The sequence below is a fragment of the Equus przewalskii genome, chromosome 1 (genome assembly GCF_037783145.1).
Source record: "Equus przewalskii isolate Varuska chromosome 1, EquPr2, whole genome shotgun sequence".
Lineage (NCBI taxonomy): Eukaryota > Metazoa > Chordata > Mammalia > Perissodactyla > Equidae > Equus > Equus przewalskii.
The window spans coordinates 133297182-133317907 of NC_091831.1; the positions used below are offsets into that span (position 1 = coordinate 133297182).

Consider the following 20726-nt stretch of genomic DNA (forward strand, 5'->3'; position numbering starts at 1 on the left):
TTTGTTCTTAACAACCAAAAAACCAGAAAATGAGTTGTTGAAAGTGGTGAGGGGAGCAGACCAACCCGGGGTCTCAGGCTGATGGCTAGAACAATGCAGTCCTCTGACCACGCTCTGATTTGCGCCCCCTGCTGCATGCTGTTCCTGACCTCCAGCAAGCCCCCTGCGACCTGTGGGACTTCTGTCTAGAGATAGAAGGGTATGAAATGGGAATTTCTTTATAACTTTGGCTTGAAGAATTGTCTGCTCGAGACTCAGACGCCATTTCTTTTCTGAAAGGTCCGAAGGTGGCCACAGGTCTAAAGAGGAAAAACTTCGAAGGGGCAGCTGTCATCACTTCTGCCCTGGGGTTTCTGACAATGGCATCTTTATTTTCCTCTGCTCTGAGAGGTTATCGCCTCAAATGAGGCTGAAATAACCCTCTATAAAGGAGATGTTCATGCTGGCGGGCCTGGGGCTTTGGTCTAGTCCAGCCGGAGCCCCTCCATCCCAGCTAGGATGCCACGCAGCCCTGCACTCTGGCCTGGTTGTTGGAATAAGATTTCGAAGAGGAGTATGGAATTTTGCAGTACATAGGGTTTTCTGAGAATTTCTTTCCTTTTTTCCATTTGGAAATTATGTTCCATCAGATGCTGAAATGGATCATGGGCTTGGTAGTGTGGCCCAACAGTTTTCTTATGAAAATGCCCACCTGAGGAAACAGGCCTGGGGAGTATGTGTGTTTGTGTGTGTGTGTGTGTGTGTGTATAAAGTCTGCCCTGGGTTCCCGGTGGTGTGGGTCCTGGAGAGTCACAGGCTGGGGAAGACCCAGCTGACGTGCCACCTCTCCGTGGTTTCTGCCACTGCTCTCTCTGCTCAGATGACTTGCTCTGTGCTTGCTCCCTGACAGGTGTGGGGCCTAGTGCTGAGGCTCATAGGGACAGGTGTTGACAGCAGCTCGCATGCCCTTTGCCCTTGTTGGGCACCCAGGGGCTGAGCCCTGCTCCTCGCCCTGCTCTGGAATGATCAGGAGGATTGGAAGCCCTTGCTGGTGACAAGACCCTCACAGGGCAGTGCTTGTTGAAAGGCAGGTAGAGCGATGATGGGCGCCAGGACCAGATGTGAGTCTCCTCCCACACAAACAAAGCACTGGCTCCTGCCTCCCAGGATCCTGCCAAAGATGCCTTGGTGTCCCCAGCATCCCAGTGACCCCAGGGCCTGTGCTGGCACTAAAGTCCTATCACAAACCACCTTCCCTGACTCCTTCTTCTAGTCTCCGACCTTGGCCCCTTCCCCCCCTTAAGGCTCCCAATCACAGAAGGCAAATCTGGTGACAGATCTGACCAGGGTTTGTAAGGAACACATCACGTTCTCTCATCTCAGGAAAGAAATAAAATCCTGGTTCTTTCACTTAACAGGCTGTGTGACTCTGGGCAAATTACTTGACTTTTCTGAGCCTCAGTTCCCCCATTTTTGTCACAGGACTAGCAATATTGTCTTCATTCAATTGTGAGGATTAAAAGAGATTATCTGTCTGTAAGAATAAATAATTAATTGTCCCTACCTCTTAGAGTTGTTATGAAGATATTAATGTTTACAAAGTGCCTAAATAAATGATTTATAATGTTTATATACCATCTTCAACAGTGCCTGGCACATACAATAGAAGTGTTTTTATTTAAAAAAAAAAGCCAAGAGAAGCGTTTCAGTGTCTCACGGGCTCATTGAATGCTTGCTGAATGATTAGGAAGGGTCTAGAGGCCGAGAGTGTCTCCGGTGGTCGTAACACTGTCTTGTTCATCTTTATGTCCCCAAAGCCCAACATACTGTCTGGTGTGTGGGAGCGCTCCCAACCTTGTGTATTGAATACGTGAGTGGATAAATGAATATGCCCTACTCATTTTAGACCTTCTCCTCAGCACTGAAAATCTTAGTTTTAGAAAATTCACTTCTGATTTTGGAACACTATACCTGAATGCCCACACATTAGTGACTTGCAGCTAACTGCTTTGACATTTGTGACCCCAAAGCAAGAGTGGCGACAAGCTATATGATGATGGTCTTGCAAAAGAGGGAGAAATTTACGTGGAATGGAATAAAATTGACAAACCCAAGTGTGGGAGCTGAGTAATGATGTACCGTGAATGTTTCTTTATTTTTTTGAGGAAGATTGGCCCTAAGGTAACATCTGTGCCCATCTTCCTCTATTTTATATGTGGGATGCTGCCACAGCGTGGCCTGGTAATCGGTGTGCAGGTCTGCGCCCGGTTCTGGGCTGGTGAACCCTGGGCTGCCGAAATGGAGCACACGAACTTAACGGCTACACCATCAGACTGCCCCAGTTTCTTTCTTTTAATGGAATAGTTATTTAGCACCTGCTTTGTGTCAGGTAGTGTTCAGGATACGTGGACGAGTGAGTCACAAGCCTGTCGTCCGGGTGAATAGGGTCTGGTGGGGAAGGAGGGTCCTGTGCATCAGGAGCAGCGTAGGAACGCATGAACGCTATGGGAGAGGTGCAGACAGTGCTGTGGGGCTTTAGAGGAGGGAAAGGGCTGAGGGATTTCTGAATGGGGGTGGGGCATCAGAGGAACAGCAGGCAAAGAGAGAAGAAGAAGACGAGAAGATGTGGCATCAGCCCTTTCTTGCTACATTGCAGGAGCTGTATAGTCACTAAGGCCCACACAGGGCTCTAACTCACCAGCCTTGCCCTTGGGTTACTTAGCCAGGCCTCAGGTCCAGCCTGGATCATCTTTGGCTACTGCTTCTCTCTCGGCCCACACATCTCAAGGACCCATTAAATTCTACCCTGCCCAGGAGCGCGGCTGGGCTGGGATTGTGCTGCCACCCGCTACCACGAAGAGAAGAGACGTAACAGATGTCTGCTTTGTCTTTTCATCCTCAGCTTCCCTATCTACTTCATGCTGCAGAAAATTCCTGAAGGGTGGAGAGGCTGCAGAGGCTGCAGAGGCTCAGAATCACAGTGTTAGAGCCAGATGAACTGATTCAGGCTAAGACAGAAATTTTGGGTTTGCTTATTCTAAAAAATCTTGGTAGGATAATTTTCTTGTGAGGAAATTAGCTCCTGCAGAGAGTTTTAAAAATGGTATTGTAAAAATGGGTAAATATATTCATGGCAATTTAACGTACCCTTCCTTCTTGTGATCAGACCCCGTCCAATGTCACATCCCAGTTCAACCAACCCTGATGAAGTTCCTATAAAAGCTAAAGCTAATTAAGTTCCCTTGTTCCTCCCTCTCCACCCCCTGTCACCAACTATGATTTCTTTGTTCACTGATGTGGATGTTAAAAATAAATTGAAAATGTTTTAAAATTCTTTGTCATTTTGGGAGATCTGTCATCACCAAAGAAATATTAGAGTGTAGAAATGAATTAAAAAAAATTAAAAACTTAAGTCACAAAAAGTAGTAAGAATGACTTCCAGGTAATTACACTTGGACAAGGTGGGCGCCTTTGAATATACACACATTGAGCTGCCTCAAATCTTTTCCAGAGAGAGTCTCGATACTACAAAGGTGAGAAAATCAATTAGGAAGCCAGTGCAGAGGTCTAGGAGATGGTAGAGGCCCTGGGGAGGTGAGTGGCTGTAGACTTGTAGAAGAACGAGATCTATAGGAGGCATCTTGAGGTGTAATTAGCAGGACTCAGAGGCTGACAAATGAGAGGCGAAGGATGGAAACGGACAAATGGACTTGAGCAGCATATTTGATAAGATTTCTCAATATCCTTGTGGAAAGGTAGGAGAAGTATGGACTGGCTGCGAGAATGGTTAGGCTGATGGACAACTAATTGGACCAATGTACCCAAAGTACCAATGAATGGACAGGTGTGTCCTTGAAGGGAGGGTTTCTGTGCTTTGGCTTAGGGTCCAATCCTTGGCTTCATCTTAGCAATTTTGTCATTGTCTGGATAATAATATAGGGTACGAGTTCGTCAAATTTCTGACACCAAGAAGCTAGAAGTGATACCATAAACAAAATCCAAAAATTTTACAAAGGGAGAGAAAGACGAAGAGAGAGAGACCAAAAGATAAAATTTAACAGGGTTACACTTAATCCTAAACCTAACTGCTGCAGAAAGACAGTGAGCCGTGGGTTAGTAACAACCCATGTGGAAAGACCCATGGGTCTGTTTGATTCTAATCTTCAATAGGAGTAAATATGGTACCATCTTCTCTCAGCCCTCATGTGACTGCAGACTGCATTGTCAGAGCCTGTATTGTGGAAAAGGGAAGTGACAGTCCTGTTCAATTCTGTGCTGGTTAAGTGACAGTGAAGCTTTGCATTTGGTGTGGACACAATCTAAGAGCAACATGGAGCCCCTGGAGCATGTACAGAGGAGAGCAAGCATGACGGTGAAGGTACTAGAAGCAGTGTCCTGATCCCACATCAGTCATCACCACAACCTGTGAAGTTGGTGTATCATCCCCATTTTAAATAGGAGGAAACTGAGGCTCGGGGAGGTGGGTAACATGGTTTATGCCTGGTTCCACAATCTGCGTGAGGGAGGATTGATACCCCAAACCCGTGCTCTTTCCACTCCTCTTCACTGCCTCCTAAACTCACCATCTGAGGGACTGTTGGGGGGTCTGGAGATCCCTAAGTTTTGGTTGGAACCAGAGCTGGCCCCGTGCCCTGCCCTTGAGGTCCAATCACCTTTGAAACACTCTCCTCTCCCTGCTCCAGCTGGATCCTACTTCTGCATCTCTTGTAGTGAATCAGACCCCCCTGATCCATGACCCTGACATCCACCTTTGCCAAAAAAGGCTGCTGCTTAGAAGACAGTTGGCCACATCCTATTTACCCCCAGGGCACAGTTGGCCTGGACTGCTTCTGTTACCTATCCTCTCTTGGGCCTGGGCTGTGTAGTTATGACCATCCAATCTGTCCAACAGGAAGACAGCTTTGGGGTGGAGTGGCTTGTGGGCTGGGCAGCAGGAGCTGGGGCCGAGATGAGAAGTGGAAGTTCCCAGGAGAGACACAGAAGACCAGGTCTCAGGCAGTCAGAGAGCCTGGGGCAGAAGAGGGGACCCGCCTGGGTTGAGCCATAGGGTTTGGTGGCTGCTGGGACATACAGGGCTCAAGTGCCTGGAGCTCAGCAAAGCAAGGCGGTCAACAGGCCCACCCTCCTTGGATGATGGCTTAACGTGCCTCTCTTGTTACTCAGCTATGCCCTTGTTTTATACACTTCATGCATATCTGCTTTATAATAGAAAGAGTAAGTTTTTTTGGCCCCCCACAAGAAGCACTTTTCACCCCCTTAGGGGCAATGTGGCCTCTGTTGAGAATGCATGGACTCACAGTGGAGTTCTCAGAGTGTGGTCCTCTAACTAGGAGCAGCCGCATCTGGGACCTTGTTAGAAATGCAAATTCTCGGTCCCACCTGGGACCCACTGCACCAGACACTCTGGCGATGGGCCCAGCTGGCTGTGTTTTAACAAGCCCTCCAGGGGGTTCTGCCGTACACCAGCGTTTAGGAATCATTGGACTAGCTGATAGGGTATTCCATTGGTTCTTTTTGGTTCGGTGATAGAAGAAAAATTATTAAAACCTGCCTGAAGGAAATAAAAATCTTCCCCGTCCTGTTACACGCTGGTTCCTAATTAACTGTGATCATAGGTTCCATCGTGGAGGGGGTGGCGTGTTCCTCCTCCTGTGATGGAGGCACACGTGCAGCTGGGCATGGAGTGGGGAGAGCAGCACCTTCACATGGAGCCGGGGAGAAGCATCTTGTGGGAGGCATCATTTGGATTTTGGAAGAGGTGCACCTATGGCGAAGAAGGGGAGGGCTCCTATGACGTGGGTGCTGGGGAGAATTATGAGTGAGGGAGGGAGGAACACACAAGGACATTTCCACCTGATGGCTTCATGGTATTTTTCTAGGTTCCATCAAGTGGTTTCATGGTATTTTCTGTGTGCTCACTGTACCTTCATGAAAACACGGAGAAGAACTGCTCTCTCCTCATTGCCCAGGGAGCCCTATTTGTCCCAAAGGGTGGCAGCTGCATTTCCCCAGAAGGTCTCTGGCCTCAGAGATGCCTTCTCCTTGCTCAATAGCCACAGGCTGACTTCCCACCTTCCTTACCCCTTCCAGAGAATTGGTGGCTGCTGACAGATTGTCCCCCTGTGCCAGGAGTGGCGCATCACCTGCCAGCTCTGACAGGTGAGCCATTTGTCATTTGGTTGGGGGCTGAAGCATGAACTGCACTGTGGTATTTGGCTTCACAGCCCACTGGCCAGCCCCCCGCCGTGGCTCGGCTGCCTTGGAATGAGAGCTGTCGATTATGTCTTCCTCACTGGCAGCCGTAATGACTGCAATTTTCCGAATTGCTGGTTATTTTTAAAAAGGGCAGTGCATTTGTACCTCACTGGCTGCATCACATCCATCGATCAGGACCTACTTTAACAGGGGGAAAATTCCCGCAGTGGAGCTTGGGTTCTCCCCTTCACTCACTTTGTTAGTGTTGGCCTGAATTAGGCTGCAGTGCAACGAAGGCATGCAGAGTTAGTCTCTCTGGACAGATACACACGGATTGATTTCACACGATCAATAGTCTTCTGTTTCATGAACAGAGGTCTTGATGTATAGAGTTTGACTTTCTTTGTCCACCAGGAAAGCCTATCTTTTTCTGTAATTCTCTCTCCCTCCCTTCCTCTTTCCCTGTCTTCCTCCCTCATTCAGTGAGTTTTTATTCCATGCCAAGTACTTTGTTGGGCACTGGAACCAAGGATGAATAAGACAAGATGTCCACCTGTAGATGATGACATGTAAATAAACAAGAGTGAAGAGCCTTAGTGGGACTTGGTGAGTCCCATAGAAGGGGTTTCTCAACCTCAGCACTATTGACATTTTGGTCCAGGTCATTCTTCTGGGGCGGGGGGGCGGGCGCTGTCCTGTGCATTGTAGGATGTTGAGCAAAATCCCTGGCGTCTACTCACTTGATGCCAGTAGCAGCCTCTTCCCCAGTTGTGACAGCCAAAAATGTCCCCAGATAATGCCAAATGTCTCAGGAGGTAGGGGGACAAAATCACCCCAGTTGAGGACCCCTGAGAACCACTGTCCTAGACTGAACTCCTGGCAGGGGCCGGGGAGGCTGGGCTCCTGTCCTGGCTCCACTGTAGTGAGCTGTGTGATCAGAAGCAACTCACGCGGTCTCTTTAGGCTTCCGTTTTCTAATTTGCAAAATGAGAGCTTGGAAAACGCCCCTTCTAAATCCTATGGGTCCATGAAAACTTTGGGTTTGTCTGTTCTAACTCATTAGACCCTCTGCTCTGGAAAGGTGGGGATAGGGTTTATGCTTCACCACACGGTCAAGGCACCTAGGACTGAAGCCTGCAATCAATCTGCAAATACACGTGCTGACTGTGTGTAAAAGAAATAGGGCCAGTGATCAAGAAGTTTCCACTCTTTGTGGAGAAAGAAGTCAGTCTCAAGAAAGCCCACTCTGGTCTCAGACTGCCTGTGTTTGAATCCTGCCTCTGCCTCACACAGGCTGGGTGACTGAATAAGTTGCTTACTCTCTCTGAGCCTCAGTTTCCTCATCTATAAAGTGGAGACGATGATAGTTGTGACCTCACAGCTGTTGTGAGAGTTTAATGATGCAGAACAGTACCTGGCACAGAGTGAGTGCTCAGTAAAGGTTAGCCATGGTGGTCGTGAAGATGAGGCTGAATTACCAGCACAGAGCTGTAATGATTCCACCCCCAGGGCACGACACGCCAGGTGAGTCCTGCCAAGTGTTCAGGAGGAAAGAAAAACCCACAGGGAGAGAAACAGAACTATGAGGGGGACCTCAGAAGGTTGTACATACTTTGTTTTTAGTGGGGTGCAATGGTGAGTGGGGGGGCATTGGAGAAGGCTCAGAGATGCTCAATGAATAAGTGGGAGAATCATCGAGTCTTTGATAACCAGATCTAAAGGGCTCAGAGCAGTGAGGAGACCTGCCCAAGGCCACACTGTAGACAACAATCAGAGCCAGGTTAGCACCCCAGGTTCTTGACTCCCATCCAGTGCTCTTGTTGTCTGACCAGCACCACAGGGATTCTAGAAAGACGTATTTCCTGGTGAGAAAGTTCTCGATGTCCTAAATGCGTGGAGTTAAACCAGGTCTGGCTTGAGAGTCCTTAGGGCAGGGTAAGGGACTGGGAGGGGAGGCTGGTTGGCTGGGTCTCGGTTGAGATCAGTGACTCCAGGGCTGGGTGGTTTGGAACCTGTCAGGTCTCAGAGAGGGTGGGGCTGATGCTCACCTTCGTATTGCCTATTAGATAGAAAAACCAGAGTTGCTGAGTAAACGGGATGAAGGAAGGATATTTAAATGAAGAGAACAGATCATTTCCAAGCAGGAACCAGCAAGAACTTCAGGCTCCCTGTTTGCATTCAGGTGAAAGGCTAATTATCAGTCAGCTCTAACAGATCGTTAGCGAGGTCCCGCCCAAGCTGTGTGTTGCAAAGCTTCCTTATCTGACCTTGGGTGTTGGCGATCTGAAATACACACTGGCCCTGGGTTATACAGGTGGGGTGGGCCTGAGAGCTCAATAGAGCGGGAGTCCCCAGAACTGTGCACCACTGCTACTGCTAATAACAATCAAAATAACGTTGCCTTATATTTGTAGCACACTTTGTTCAATGTGCTTTCATAGACATTGTTGATCCCCGACAAGCCTGTTACTCTCATTTTATATAAATGCACACCGAGTCTGAGTGAGGTTAACTGATCTGACCAAGGGTGTACAACCTGGACACCTCCAGCTGTGGACCTCACCATGCTCTGTACCTTCCTGGGTAGCCAGCCTCGAAGGTGGCCCCAAAGGTTCCTGCCTCCTGGTATTCATCCCTTGTGTTGTCCCCCACCCCCCCATATTGTACCAGGGTTTGTCTGCATGACCAATAACATACAGAAGTGACGTATGTCACTGCTGGGATTAAATTGTAAAAGACTGGGCCTGCTGTCTTGAATTCTCTCCCTCTCTCCTCCTCCATCACCCTCTCCCTCGCTGTCTCCCTCATCTCTTGCTTTGGGGGAAGCCAGCTGCCATGCCATGAGCAGCTCCATGGAGAGGCCCCCATGGCAAGGAACGGAGACCTCTGCCCAACAGCCAGCAAGGACTGAGGCCTGCCAGTGACCCCCTGAATGAGCTTGTAAGTGACCTGAGCCCCAGTCAAGTCTTGAGATGATACAGCCCTTGCTGACTTGAACCTCACCAGGGACCAGCCCAGAGCTTGAGGGCAGCTTCATAAAAGACTTGAGTCAGAATCTCCCAATGAAGCTGCTCCCAGATGTCTGGTTCTTAGTACCTGTAAGATTGAAAACGTTTATTGTTTTAAGCTGCTAAATTTGGAGGTTATTTGTTACACGGCAATAGCTATTGCTATTGCTATAAGTAACCTTGGGTTGTTCCATGGAACCAAATTCCCCCACTGATGATTCATCCCTTTGGGTTCACCATGACCATCTTCACAGGTCTCTGATAAGGAAAATGCACCTGGGAAAGGAAGTCACTACCTAAGCAGTATCCTTTTTTAAAATATTTTTCCTTATTTTTATAGGGAGCCATTTATACGTGGCCCTACCTTTTTGAAAATTGAGAACTGTAGGGTCTAATGTATGCATACTGGACAAGACTCAACTGTGGATCAAGTGTACATGGAATCTTTAGTGCTTCTCTGTTTTGCTCACTTCCCTGTGATGCCCCAATTTTGTGACATAATTTTAGTGGAATTAAAGTTGAGCAGCTCAAAATGATACGCTGGATCCCACCACACCAGATGCTAGTCCATGCGAGCAGATGGTAGGCAGGCTGTGGTGGCGTGTCAGGGGAGGAAGTGGCCAGGAGAGACGACCCCCCTTGCCTGGCTGTTCACGTGAGCTTCCTAATCACATGAAGTTTATTTTGCTAAGAAATCTCCGACGAGGTTGGAGGGTGCTTTGGGTCTGATGAGGATGTGGGGTATCATGGGAGGGATAGGAAACATCCTTAGTATGAGTTTATTTATTAAATCAGTTTTCTTTATGACAGCGCGAAAGTTCTGGATCACTGGGGGAATGGAAAAGCGTGAGAAATGAGAGGCCCATGAAGGGGAAAAAATAAACTTGGATGGGATATTGCAGACCTGCTCAGGGCCCCTCTCTCCTGCTCTCAGTTAGCTGTCTGGAGGAAAGGGCCTCATAAATAAGTCCAACGAAGGCATCTGATTGTGGATTTCCCTGTTCAAAGGGATATTTGCGTTTCACAAAGGAGGAAGCTTTAAAACCAAGGAACACAAATTTCAGGGATTTCAGGCACCAAGTGAAGACAGAGCGGAGGGACATTTGTGGGGCAGAACAAATCTCCTAGGCTCTTAGATTTGGTCTTCAAAATTCTGCCACCAGCACAACCAGCTTGAAGGTCGCGTGCCCACATTTACAGAGCTGAGTGGCCCAGGACTGAGGTCAGACTGCCTGAGTGGGAATTTGGGTTCCTATGGACTGTGTGGTCTTGGGCAAGTAACTTAACCTCTCTGGATTATCTTCATCTATAAATGGACAGAATGATAATTCCTACCTCATGCGTTTGTGGGAGCTTTAGAATGAGATAATGCTTGGCACAGACCTGCCATATAGGAGGAATAAAGGTTAGCTATTGCAGCTACATTATACATTTATATTATAGCTACATACAGTATAGTAATATTAATTCCAGTGATACTAGTTAATTTTAGTAGTATGAATGTATTACAGCTCTATGATCATATGCTATAAAGTCTCCATGGCCGTATGCAGAGAGCATGTTTTAGGTTTTATCCACTTGCCCGCCTCCTGTCCCTGCCCTTTGCAAGCAGTGGAGCAGACAGACTCGAGGATCCTGCAGGAACTGAGGGCCGAGAGGTCCCCAGGCCACGTGGGTGAGGGTGGTTGTGCTTCCGGGTAGAAGTGTCGGGGAGCCTCTCTCTGCTGCCAGAATCTGGGCAGCACCTCTGGTCTTGGCAGGAGCAGTCCCTCTCTGGGGCTGAGAAGAGGGAACAATGGGTGCTCTGTTGCTTGCTGGGACCATGTCAAATTATCCAACTCGGTCAGAAGCGCAGCTATGGAGTGTGGGCTCCCGGCTCTGCGGGTGGAGAGGCCTCGCAGGCTCCAGGTTGGTAGGCACCCCGGGAAGGGCCAACCTGGACACACGCAGCAGGCAGCATTTCTGGCACCAGTGAGCTCTTACTGGGATGAAAAGTTCTGCGGTGGCCCAGCCCTCTTGTGATAATGGCTTGAGGTCAGTCCCAGGATGAGGGGAGGAGCAGCGCTGTGTGTCCCTGGTCAGGCAATGACAGGTTCCCAGGGAAGCCTGGATCTCTGATTCTTGACCCTATACACTGAATAATGGGGCAAAGAGGGCAGGACTGTGGAGTTCTGCTGCCTGACGGTGGGTTTCTCAATGTAACCAGCGTTGAGCCGAGATATCACTGTGGAATCCATCAGGAATTTGCTCTCTGGTGTATGGGGGCGAGGTGGAGAGGCACAGATTAAACTAACCTTAGCATCTCTTGTGTTCCAGGTAGTCTGCCAGGCACTTGACATTCATTTAGTCTCTTACACCTCACAATCAAGGTAGTGGTGTAACGATTCCCACTTTACAGGCCAGGAGACTGAGGCTCAGAGAAGTTGAGTGCCTTGCCCAAGATGACACAGCTCATAAGAAGCAGAGTCAGGATTAGAAACTGCGGTTGTGTGGCTCAAACGCCCACGCTCTGACCACTCTTTGGCCTTGACTTGCTGTGCTAAGACACTATTGTTTCTCCTTTCGTTGGGGGCGCACTGTCATCTCTTGAAATGCCAGCTTCTCAGCTTCCAGCTTTGGGGCTTTGGGGATGGGGTTGTGTAGACAGGATACCTGTCCTCCTGTGGCCATGGCTGTCAGGAGTTAAGGATTGGGTGTCCCTCCCTCCGGACAGGGCTCCCCTTACATGTTCTTAAAGGATGCTCTTGTTCTCTCACCTCCGGATTTTAGGGGATAAACTTGAGAATGACTTTGGGGCTGCAGCCTAGAAATCCGATCCCCTGAGACTCCCGTCCTTCCCGGCTGGGCAAGGGGAGCGCTCTTTCCTCAGCAGGTGAGCTGCGGTCAGACTCCCACCTGGGTGTAATTACAATCCTCTACCCTTCCCGCTCCAGCTCTCAGAGACCCGAAGTTTTTGCAAGTCCTTCTCCCCTCCCTAATAACTGGTTGGCAGCCGTTCATCAGAGCCCAAAGCGACCAGGGAACGCCTCTCCTCACTGCCTCCCTCTCCCTGTTGCTTTGGAGACCAATCAGGGCTCTACCCGCTCCTGGTCCTGGGTTCAGAGAGCTGGAGATTATGATGGGAAAAACTATTTCTCCATATTTCATTGTTATGTTTTAATTTGTGTTTATCTGGAGAGTGGCAGATTAGAGGTTGTGAAACTATCAGGGAAAAACAGCTTCTAAAAATACAAGCGTTGCTAGCGTGATGGGCCAGATTTGGAAAGAGGGCTTCTTGCATTTTCTCTTGAGGTGAGAAGACCGCAGGGTAATTATCCAATGGATGGGGCCGGCTCTCAGAGGAGCAGCAGTGACAAATAGTCATGATGCCTATGCACCCCCTCTGCTACAAAGGGGCATTCGGGAGCCCTGCAGATAATGTTTCCAGATTAGCTGGAGGGGACGTGCTGTTTCAGAAAATGAACAGCATCCACATTCTTTCTTTCTTTCCTGACAGGAACTCCAGTTGTCTTCGTGCAGGTGAGCCGGGCACTGGGAGGCACCGGGTCAGAAGAAGTCATGAAGTGGATTGAGTGTCCCTGGGGCTAGTGCAGGCCTCCTGTAGACCTCTGTGCCCTGGCAGCTGTCAGTGTGTGACACTGGGCCTGCCACCTTGCCAATCCCCACCTGTGCTGAAGGCCTGACCCCATCACTCATGTGGGCCTTTAGCAAGTTTGCTAAACTCTCTGAGGCTCAATTTCCCAGTTTTTAAGATGTATTGAGTAGTCATCCCTGTCTCTCATGCTGGTTTGGGGTGAAAAAAGAATTAAGTATTGCAGAGGGTCTGGGACATGGCAAAGTCCCAATGAGTATAACTTTTCTTCATAATAGAATCAGGTAGGTTACAGCTGGCAAAGCCACCTAATAGGGCAGTTGGGTGAATCACAAGTAGTTGGATTTCAGGCCATGGGAAGATATTTTGGGGCAGGTGAGACTTTCTGGCGTCAAAGTCTATGGAGACGAGCATCTCTTCAGCTTATTTGTAGGGTCAGCTCTGTGTTGTCAGGAAGCGGATGAAGGCCAAGAGGGCCCACAGTTATTGTTTTTGTAGTTTACAGTGCACTTTCAAAGGCACACTCAGCTTTATCAAGTAGCCGTCAACGCCACAAGCATTTTGCAGATGACAAAACCAGAAGTCAAGGTTAAGCTCCGTTCTCAAGTGGTAGGATAAGGACTCCTAAATCCCTTTTCCTCCCCTCAATAAGATGTAATGGGGAATTCATCCCTATGTAGTCAGAAGATGCAGGCTATGGTCCTCACAGAGGGGGTCCCAGGTATTTCCAAAAGGAATTGTTAAGGGGAAGAGCCTTGCTCATCTTTAGAATCTTTTTACTATAAGACTGGATCATGAGAGGCCAAAAAAACAATCCCAGGATTGCTTCTGTCCTGGAACTTCTCCCTCTGCCAAGACCTGGTTCCTTTGCGTTGAAGACCCGCAGCCTGAGCTTCACTCCTCTGACATATTTTGGAGGATGGGGCCCGTCAGAGAGGCAGCCCCTTGCGATTCCAGGCAGACTAGAACTTGGGATACAGTGTTTTCCTTCCAACGAGCCTAATTCTGAAAGCAAGGCATGCCCACAGGTTGTGGCGATAGGACGGATGTAAGAGTGACGATTCCAAACTCCCAGAGCAGTGCCTAGCCCCTAGTAGGGTCTAAAATAGCTGTTGGATGCATGGCATGGAGAGGGAACAGAGGCATTTGGTGGCTACGTGTAATTCAGTGACCAACCCAGGCGTGGGTACTGATCTTTGAGAACCATCCAATTCCTGAGCTGGAAGGAGCATTAGAATTGAGCAAGGCTACTTCTTTATTTACTGATGAGGAAACTGAGGCCCAGAGTTGCACAGTGACCTCCCCCAGACCACATGGCTACCCGGGGGCAGAGCTTGGCTTTCCTGACCTCCGGCCTCTCTGCCATGTCCTCACGATGCTCCCAGCAACAGAATTTCCTGATGTCTCCCTGGCGGACACAGATGACCTCAAACCCCACAAATACCTCAGCTGAATTTCCTTAAAATAACTGTTGTGATCAACTTAATGTGTTAGAGGTACTGGGGGCGGGTGTGGCGGGGGGGGGAAGAAAATCCTGTTAAACCTGCTAATTGCCCACTTATTTCAGTCCTAGCTCCTGAGAAAGTTGCTTCTGAATGATCGTGTGTGCTCTGGAAATACTATAATTAGCCTGTTTGGGCCACATTGCTCTGGAGCAAGAACTGCCAGGTGGGAAGTAATATGACTGGTAACCAAGAAACAAAAATGCAGTCAATTTTAAGTGAAAAATCTCCTGGAAGCTCTTCATTCAGGGATGGTCTTTTTGTTTCAGCAACACGGTGGAATGCCCAGATTGACTCTATGATTTTTCCATTTCTAAAAGTTTTAAGTGCCTGGTCAAAGTAATAATAAGGGCTCCTAAAAATACAAACTACTGTTTATCAAGCACTTACTGTGTCCCAGGCACTCTGCTAAGAATGTACATGCGTCCTCTGCATTCAGTCCGTACCACAAGCCTGTGAACCTTGGTAATACCCTCAGCCCCATTTTCACAAGAGCGGAATGGAAGTTCTGCGAGGTTAGGTCATTTACCCACTTGAGATCACTTAGTTACTAAATAGTACAGCGGGGACTCAGATCCAAGGGTGTTTGGCTTTAGGACCCAGCATCTCACTCACCAGGGTTCTAAAGTCAGCAGTGTGTATGGTCAGAACCACTCTTGAAAATCTCTTAATCACTCAAAGCATGGGGCTCAGCTGGTATTTTTCCCAGCCGATCATCAGATGAAGATATTTCCTTAAGTTTAGGGGCCAGGTTGTGTGAAAAATTAGTGGTTTTGTATGCTAGAATTGTTCTCAAGGCAGCAAGATGCTCACATGACGAGGGTCATGCAGGAGGAAAGTGCACCCCATCTCCCCCTTCACATCCTCCGTGGGCACGTGCTTACCATGTGGCCTGGGGAGAGGAGCCGTCCCCTTGTTTATTATCATTGTTATTTCCCTCTGTCGTGCTTGCTCTCTTTTGGGTTGTTTGCTCGCCAAGCACCTAGAGTTGAATTCTTTCAAGTTAAATGCATCTAGTAAAGGATTTCGCTAAATTATCCCCCAAGCTTCCAGCTGGCAAAAGAAACAAACAAATTAAGAGCAAAACAAGTTCTTTGGCTTTCATGGGCCAGAGTTCAGTCTTTCTCAGGCCAGGAATTTTTCTCAGGTGCTTCTTTAGTGGGGTGCCCTCTGACTGCCTTCCTTCCCCGCTCTGATGGCTGGGTGGTAGGCTCCATCCTCTACCATGCCGCCCCTGAATCTGAGCCCCCATCATACATTCTTTCCATAAGCACTGACTACATACAATGCCCAGATCTCGAGGATACAGGGACCTTATCTCAAGGAGGGAACAGAGGAGAGAGCCAGTGAATATATGACAGCTTGGACACTTGCTGGGCTTGCAGTAAACTGAGGCAACCTAGGCGCCTAATGAGGGTAACTGACTATCCTGGTTTACACGGGGCTGCCTGACTTAGCACCAGGAGTCCCACACACCAGGAAATCCTTCGGTCCTGGCAAACTAGGACAACTGGTCAGCCTACACCTAGCCTGAGGAGTTGTGGAATGGATGTTCCAGAAGAGGCTGATCCAAAAAGTAGGACCTCTCCAGGCACATAAAAGAGAGAGAGAGGAGGAGCCAGGCAGAAGGACTGAGATGAGAAAAGTGACAGTGGCATGACAGAGTGGCATGGTTAGAGTAGAGGATCTGTGTCAAGGAGTGGAAGGAAAGGAGGCACAAAGTTTGTGCTTAGTTATGCTGCGGGTTGTCTGTTCTCTGGAACCTACTTCTAGGAAGAACAGGGAAACCTGGGTGCCTGATGCTTGCGAGGTGCTTCACTCAACGAATTCTGGAGACGGAAAGAGAAGCACACCAGCTTTGGGTCCAGCAGTCCTCATCTGGAACCCTCCTCTGATGCCCTCACACAGCACCACAGTATGGGCTTCAGAACTTCTCATTGTTCCTCGATTTCACGTCTCTAACCTACGTGGTGAGTAACTTCAATGCCTTTGAGAAGAAGGGGCGCCAGACCAAGCTCACTTTTCCCTCTGAGTCACCAGGAAGGCAGCGTTGGTTGTCTGTGGGCCCTTGCGTTTACCACCTGAATGACTGGCCAAGTCTAGATCTTCTCTGATGCTCTGTAATCTGTAAAATGGGGATGGCAATAGCTTCCTTGCAGGGACGTTGTGAGATTCGAATAAGAGAACATTCACACAAGTATTTGGTAGAGCGTCCAGCACATAACACGTTTATGGAGGAAGTGACGTTCAAGCTGAATCTCCAACGAGGAGTTCTCCAGGTGAAGAAGGTGGGAAAAGACACTCAGAGGACTGGGCTCCACATGGAGCCCTGAAGGACCCTGTGAACCAGGGGAGTGATGAATGATGCCTGTGGCTGTTGTGTGGGAGCTTCTCCCCACCTCACCCTGCAAGCCCGCCCCAACTCCAGTGCCCTCTGACCCTGTTCATACCTAGAATCTTCAGAGCCATCACTGACGCCTCCTCTCACCCTTCACAATCAATCACCATTTCCTCTTGATGCTACCTCCTAAGTCTCTCTTGAATCCACTTTTATCCACTCCCACTTCCATCCAGGGACCACTGCTCTCTCCTGCCTACTACCTCCCTGTGGGTCTCCTTGCTCCCACTCTTGCCCCCTTCCAGTCCATCCTACACACCAGCAGCCAGAGTGATCATCGACTAATGAAAAGCTGATGCTGTCATTCCCCTGCCAATGCTGTTTGCTAGATTCCTATTGTTCGTGGGGAACCCAGCCACAAGACAACCCTTGGCCTATGGGGGAGGGGCTGAATGATAAGGTCCCTGCCCACTTTTCAGCTGCCCTTTGACTACTTCCCTCCTTCCTCTCCGTTCTCCTGCCACGATGGTTTTACTCAGGTCCTAGAACACATCTCACTACTTCTCCACCCAGAACCTTGACTTGCAACCCACTTCCCCCGATTAACCTAGTTAATTCCTATTCATCATTTAGGTTTTAGCATAAATGTCACTTCTGCACTGTGTTCTGTGGCATTCTCAGCCAGCATATTCCATTTGCAGCTGATTTTCGTTAGGTATCTTTGAATTTGGAGGAGAAGGTGTTTTGAGAGGCTGTGTAGCCCAATGGTAGGAGCATGAGCTTGGGAAGCCAGAGTGACCTGGCTCAGAACCTGTTGCTGACACTTACTGGCTGTATGACGTTGAGCAAGTTATCACCCACCTCGTGCCTGAGTTTCCCCATCAGTACAAAGGGATGATAATAGTACCCATCTCAGTGAGTTGTTGTGAGGGTTAAATGAGTTCCTATTGGCAGCACCATGTCTGGCCCATAGTAAGTACTACACCAGCGTTTGTTACATAAATAAAATAAATTCCACAAGGATTTTGCTCACACCCCAGCGTGGCATCTATCATGGTGCATTTAGTCAGATGTGCTTGTCCCCTCTTCCCCTCAATCCTAAGGTCCTTTTGAGGGCAGGGACTATGGCTGAGGCATCTCTCTGTATGCTGGTCCCCAGAAGAGTGCCCGGAGCACAGTGGATTATCAACAAACAGGGCTGGAAAAGACTAACACGTGATGAAATGCCAAGGAGAGAACCATATGCTAGAGTCAGGCCTGCATGCTTCACTCTGCCCATCCCCAGTAGAATGACAGCCTGAAAGACGGGCCAGAGGGATCGGTCCTCCTGGGGTTTAGTGGCCTGCCCTCTGGGTAGGCTCCACACCGCTAGTAGAGTCACCCACAATTTCCACAGAAATTTTCTCAAACAGCTCAGTCCTCAAGAAGAGATCCCACGTTGGACATAAATTTAAAAAAACAGACAATAAAACTCAAGGAGTGATCTGCAATGGGTGGGAATGTCACTTGAAGATGCCCTTTTTAAGTGTTCAGGGAATTAAGATACTTGATTAATAGATAAATCTCCCTGAGAAGAAATTAAAAAGTACTCAGTTTTCTTGCTTCAGTAGCACTTTTGGTAGAGCCATTAAATTACCAATACTAAGTAGGAAAAAAAGAAGACTCATTAAAAAAATTGATTTAGGACAACTTGCTAAGAGATATTTTTACTTGATGAACATGGTGTTATCGGAGGCAGCTGTGCTCTTTAACTCCCCAAATTCACTTAAAAAATAGATGGAGAACTGTCTTTATACTTTACATCTGTGATTTATTTGGGGGAATGGAGTCTGTATGCTGAATGGTGATATGGCAGTGAGAGAGAGACGGTGAAGGGACACAGGTTACCCGCTTCTATCCTGACAGCAGTCTCCTCTTCCACCCCTGCCCACATTTCTAGCGGGGTGTGTGTGTGCGTTTCTGGGAAACTTCTGCCAGGTGCCAAATTCCTTTCTACCTTCAGGATCGTCGGGGTCACCCTAAATCACAGTACCATGTGTCAATGGCTTATTTGCCAAATACCAGATCAGAGCCCCCTGGAGTTGGAAGGAGTCTTAGAATAGGCCCCCTAACAATTGCCACTTTGCTGGTCTGCCAAACTCTTACCAGTGGGCGCTTCGTAACCTGTCGTAACCTGGCGTTTGACAGAGGGAGTGTTGTGTCTGATGGTCTGCATGGTCCATATGACTTGCATTTCATTTCAGTAGTGATAAAAATGAATGAAAGACAATTTAAAATATTGACTGCCTTTTTGAGGAATTTAGTGACCTAGTTGGCTAGCGTTGAAGAATTTAGTAAATGCTTGTCCTGTACACACACCATTTTGTAAGTAAGGAGATCCTAGTTTAGGTGGGAAATCGCGTCCACCCCCTAGAGAATCACTGGCTGAAGGGCTCCCCTATAACGTCCCCTAGGGGAGGTGAGAAGGCGGCCAGCGTCTGAGGGATCATCCACCCAGTCTGTGCAAGGCTCGGGATGAGACGTTAAGCGCTCAAGGAGGCCCAGTTAGGGCTAGAGTCCAGTCTCAAAATGGGCTTCCTGACTCCTAACCCTGAACCCTTTCAAAAGTCCCCAAACCCAGGGTGAGGGACTGGTGTTGATCATTAGCACAATGACGCACCGCAAAGTTTTTCCACTTGCTGTAGATGATTACCACAGAATGTTACCTCAGGACCACAGGAAGTACTTATCAGGGGGCAGGAGGGGACGTCCATGGGTCTTGTGGTCTCCTGCTGCCTCCAGGAACCCTGCTCAGTGTGGATGAGCCCAAGCAGGGGAGGAGAGTTGTGCCCAGGGCTCCAGCCGCCGAAGCAGCTCCACGCATCTGCTAAGTGCACCGCCTGCTTTCCACAAACTGTTGCTCATCCTTACAGCCTAAGAGTCAGGTGTTACTTGCCCATTTTACAGATGAAGCAATGAGGCCCAGAGAGGTCAGGCAACTTACTGAAGACTCAGGTCTACCTGACTCCGAAGCCTGAGGACGCTCTTCCCATGACTCCATACTGTTAGACCACTTTGTCCAAAAGTTGACGTAACCGTGTGAACAGAGGGATAGAGCCTTGGCTGGAGAGGGGAGAGGAGGGCGTGGAAGCTCTTCCCAGTTCGCTTTATTATGATTATTTAAAGAGAACACCCGCAGTGCATGGGCCACCTCTAAAAGGGGACAGAAGAAAGGGCTCCCATTTGCTGCCTCTGGGGTGGAAACTGGGAGGCTGGGGGCTGGGAGGGAGGTCTTTACCATATACCATTTTGCACCTTTATAATTTCATACATGCGAATGTATTGCTTCATTAAAAATAAATAAAATTTAAATCTAAAAAAGGAAAAGAAGAGAAAGATAATGAATGCGCTTGCTAAAGAATTTAGTCTGTGCAAATGGGAATACAGAACATGGTGACGTCTCCTTCTCTGATTCCCAGGCCCTCCTGCTGCCCCCCACCCCCAGTAAGCCATTGCTATTGTTCTAGAAACACTTTATGCATATACAAGCACACATGTCCTCTTTTTACATAAGTGAGATTAGGCCATACATTCTGGGTGACATCTTGTTCTTTCTCTTAATGTATCTTGGAGGATATTCCACATCAGTATGTACAGGTCTACCTCATTCATTTTAAAGGCTGCATGGTGTTCTTCTATGTGGATGTCCCAAGATCTATTTATCCAATTCCCAGTTAATAGACGTTTAAACGGTTTCCAGTCGTCTGCTACTATGGATAACCCAACAGTGACTATTCTTAATATGTCTTTTCACACATGTGCAGGTCAATCTGTAAGATAAACTTTTACAAGTGCAATTGCTGGCTCAAAGGATATTCGTGTGTCTTTAATTTTTTTAAATTATATGGTCAGTCTAAAATTTGAGAGCTATTGCCATCCTGTCCCCTGAAGAGGCCATGAATTACCCCTCCACCACAAGGCATGAGGATGTCGGTTCCTCGCAAACGGGAAGGGTTTTTGCAAAGTGAAACAAATTTGCCGTGGAAGAGAAGTCTTTAGAGGCACAATGTGTTCCACTGAGAGCTGCAAGGATAGGTGCCACGCCTCTGTGG

At 48.4% G+C, this 20726-nt stretch overlaps 1 protein-coding gene and 1 long non-coding RNA gene across 3 annotated transcripts in view; one reads left to right on the forward strand and one right to left on the reverse strand.

The window, feature by feature from the left end:
* The window catches only part of LIPC (lipase C, hepatic type), a 161053-nt gene that overhangs the window by 69199 nt on the left and 71128 nt on the right, over positions 1-20726 (reverse strand). The gene's annotated exons all lie outside the window — the stretch shown is intronic.
* Positions 10963-20001, forward strand: LOC139076491 (uncharacterized). Its single transcript, XR_011528175.1, has 4 exons — positions 10963-11111; positions 11973-12075; positions 12700-12722; positions 14363-20001. It is a non-coding gene; the product is annotated as an uncharacterized lncRNA (long non-coding RNA).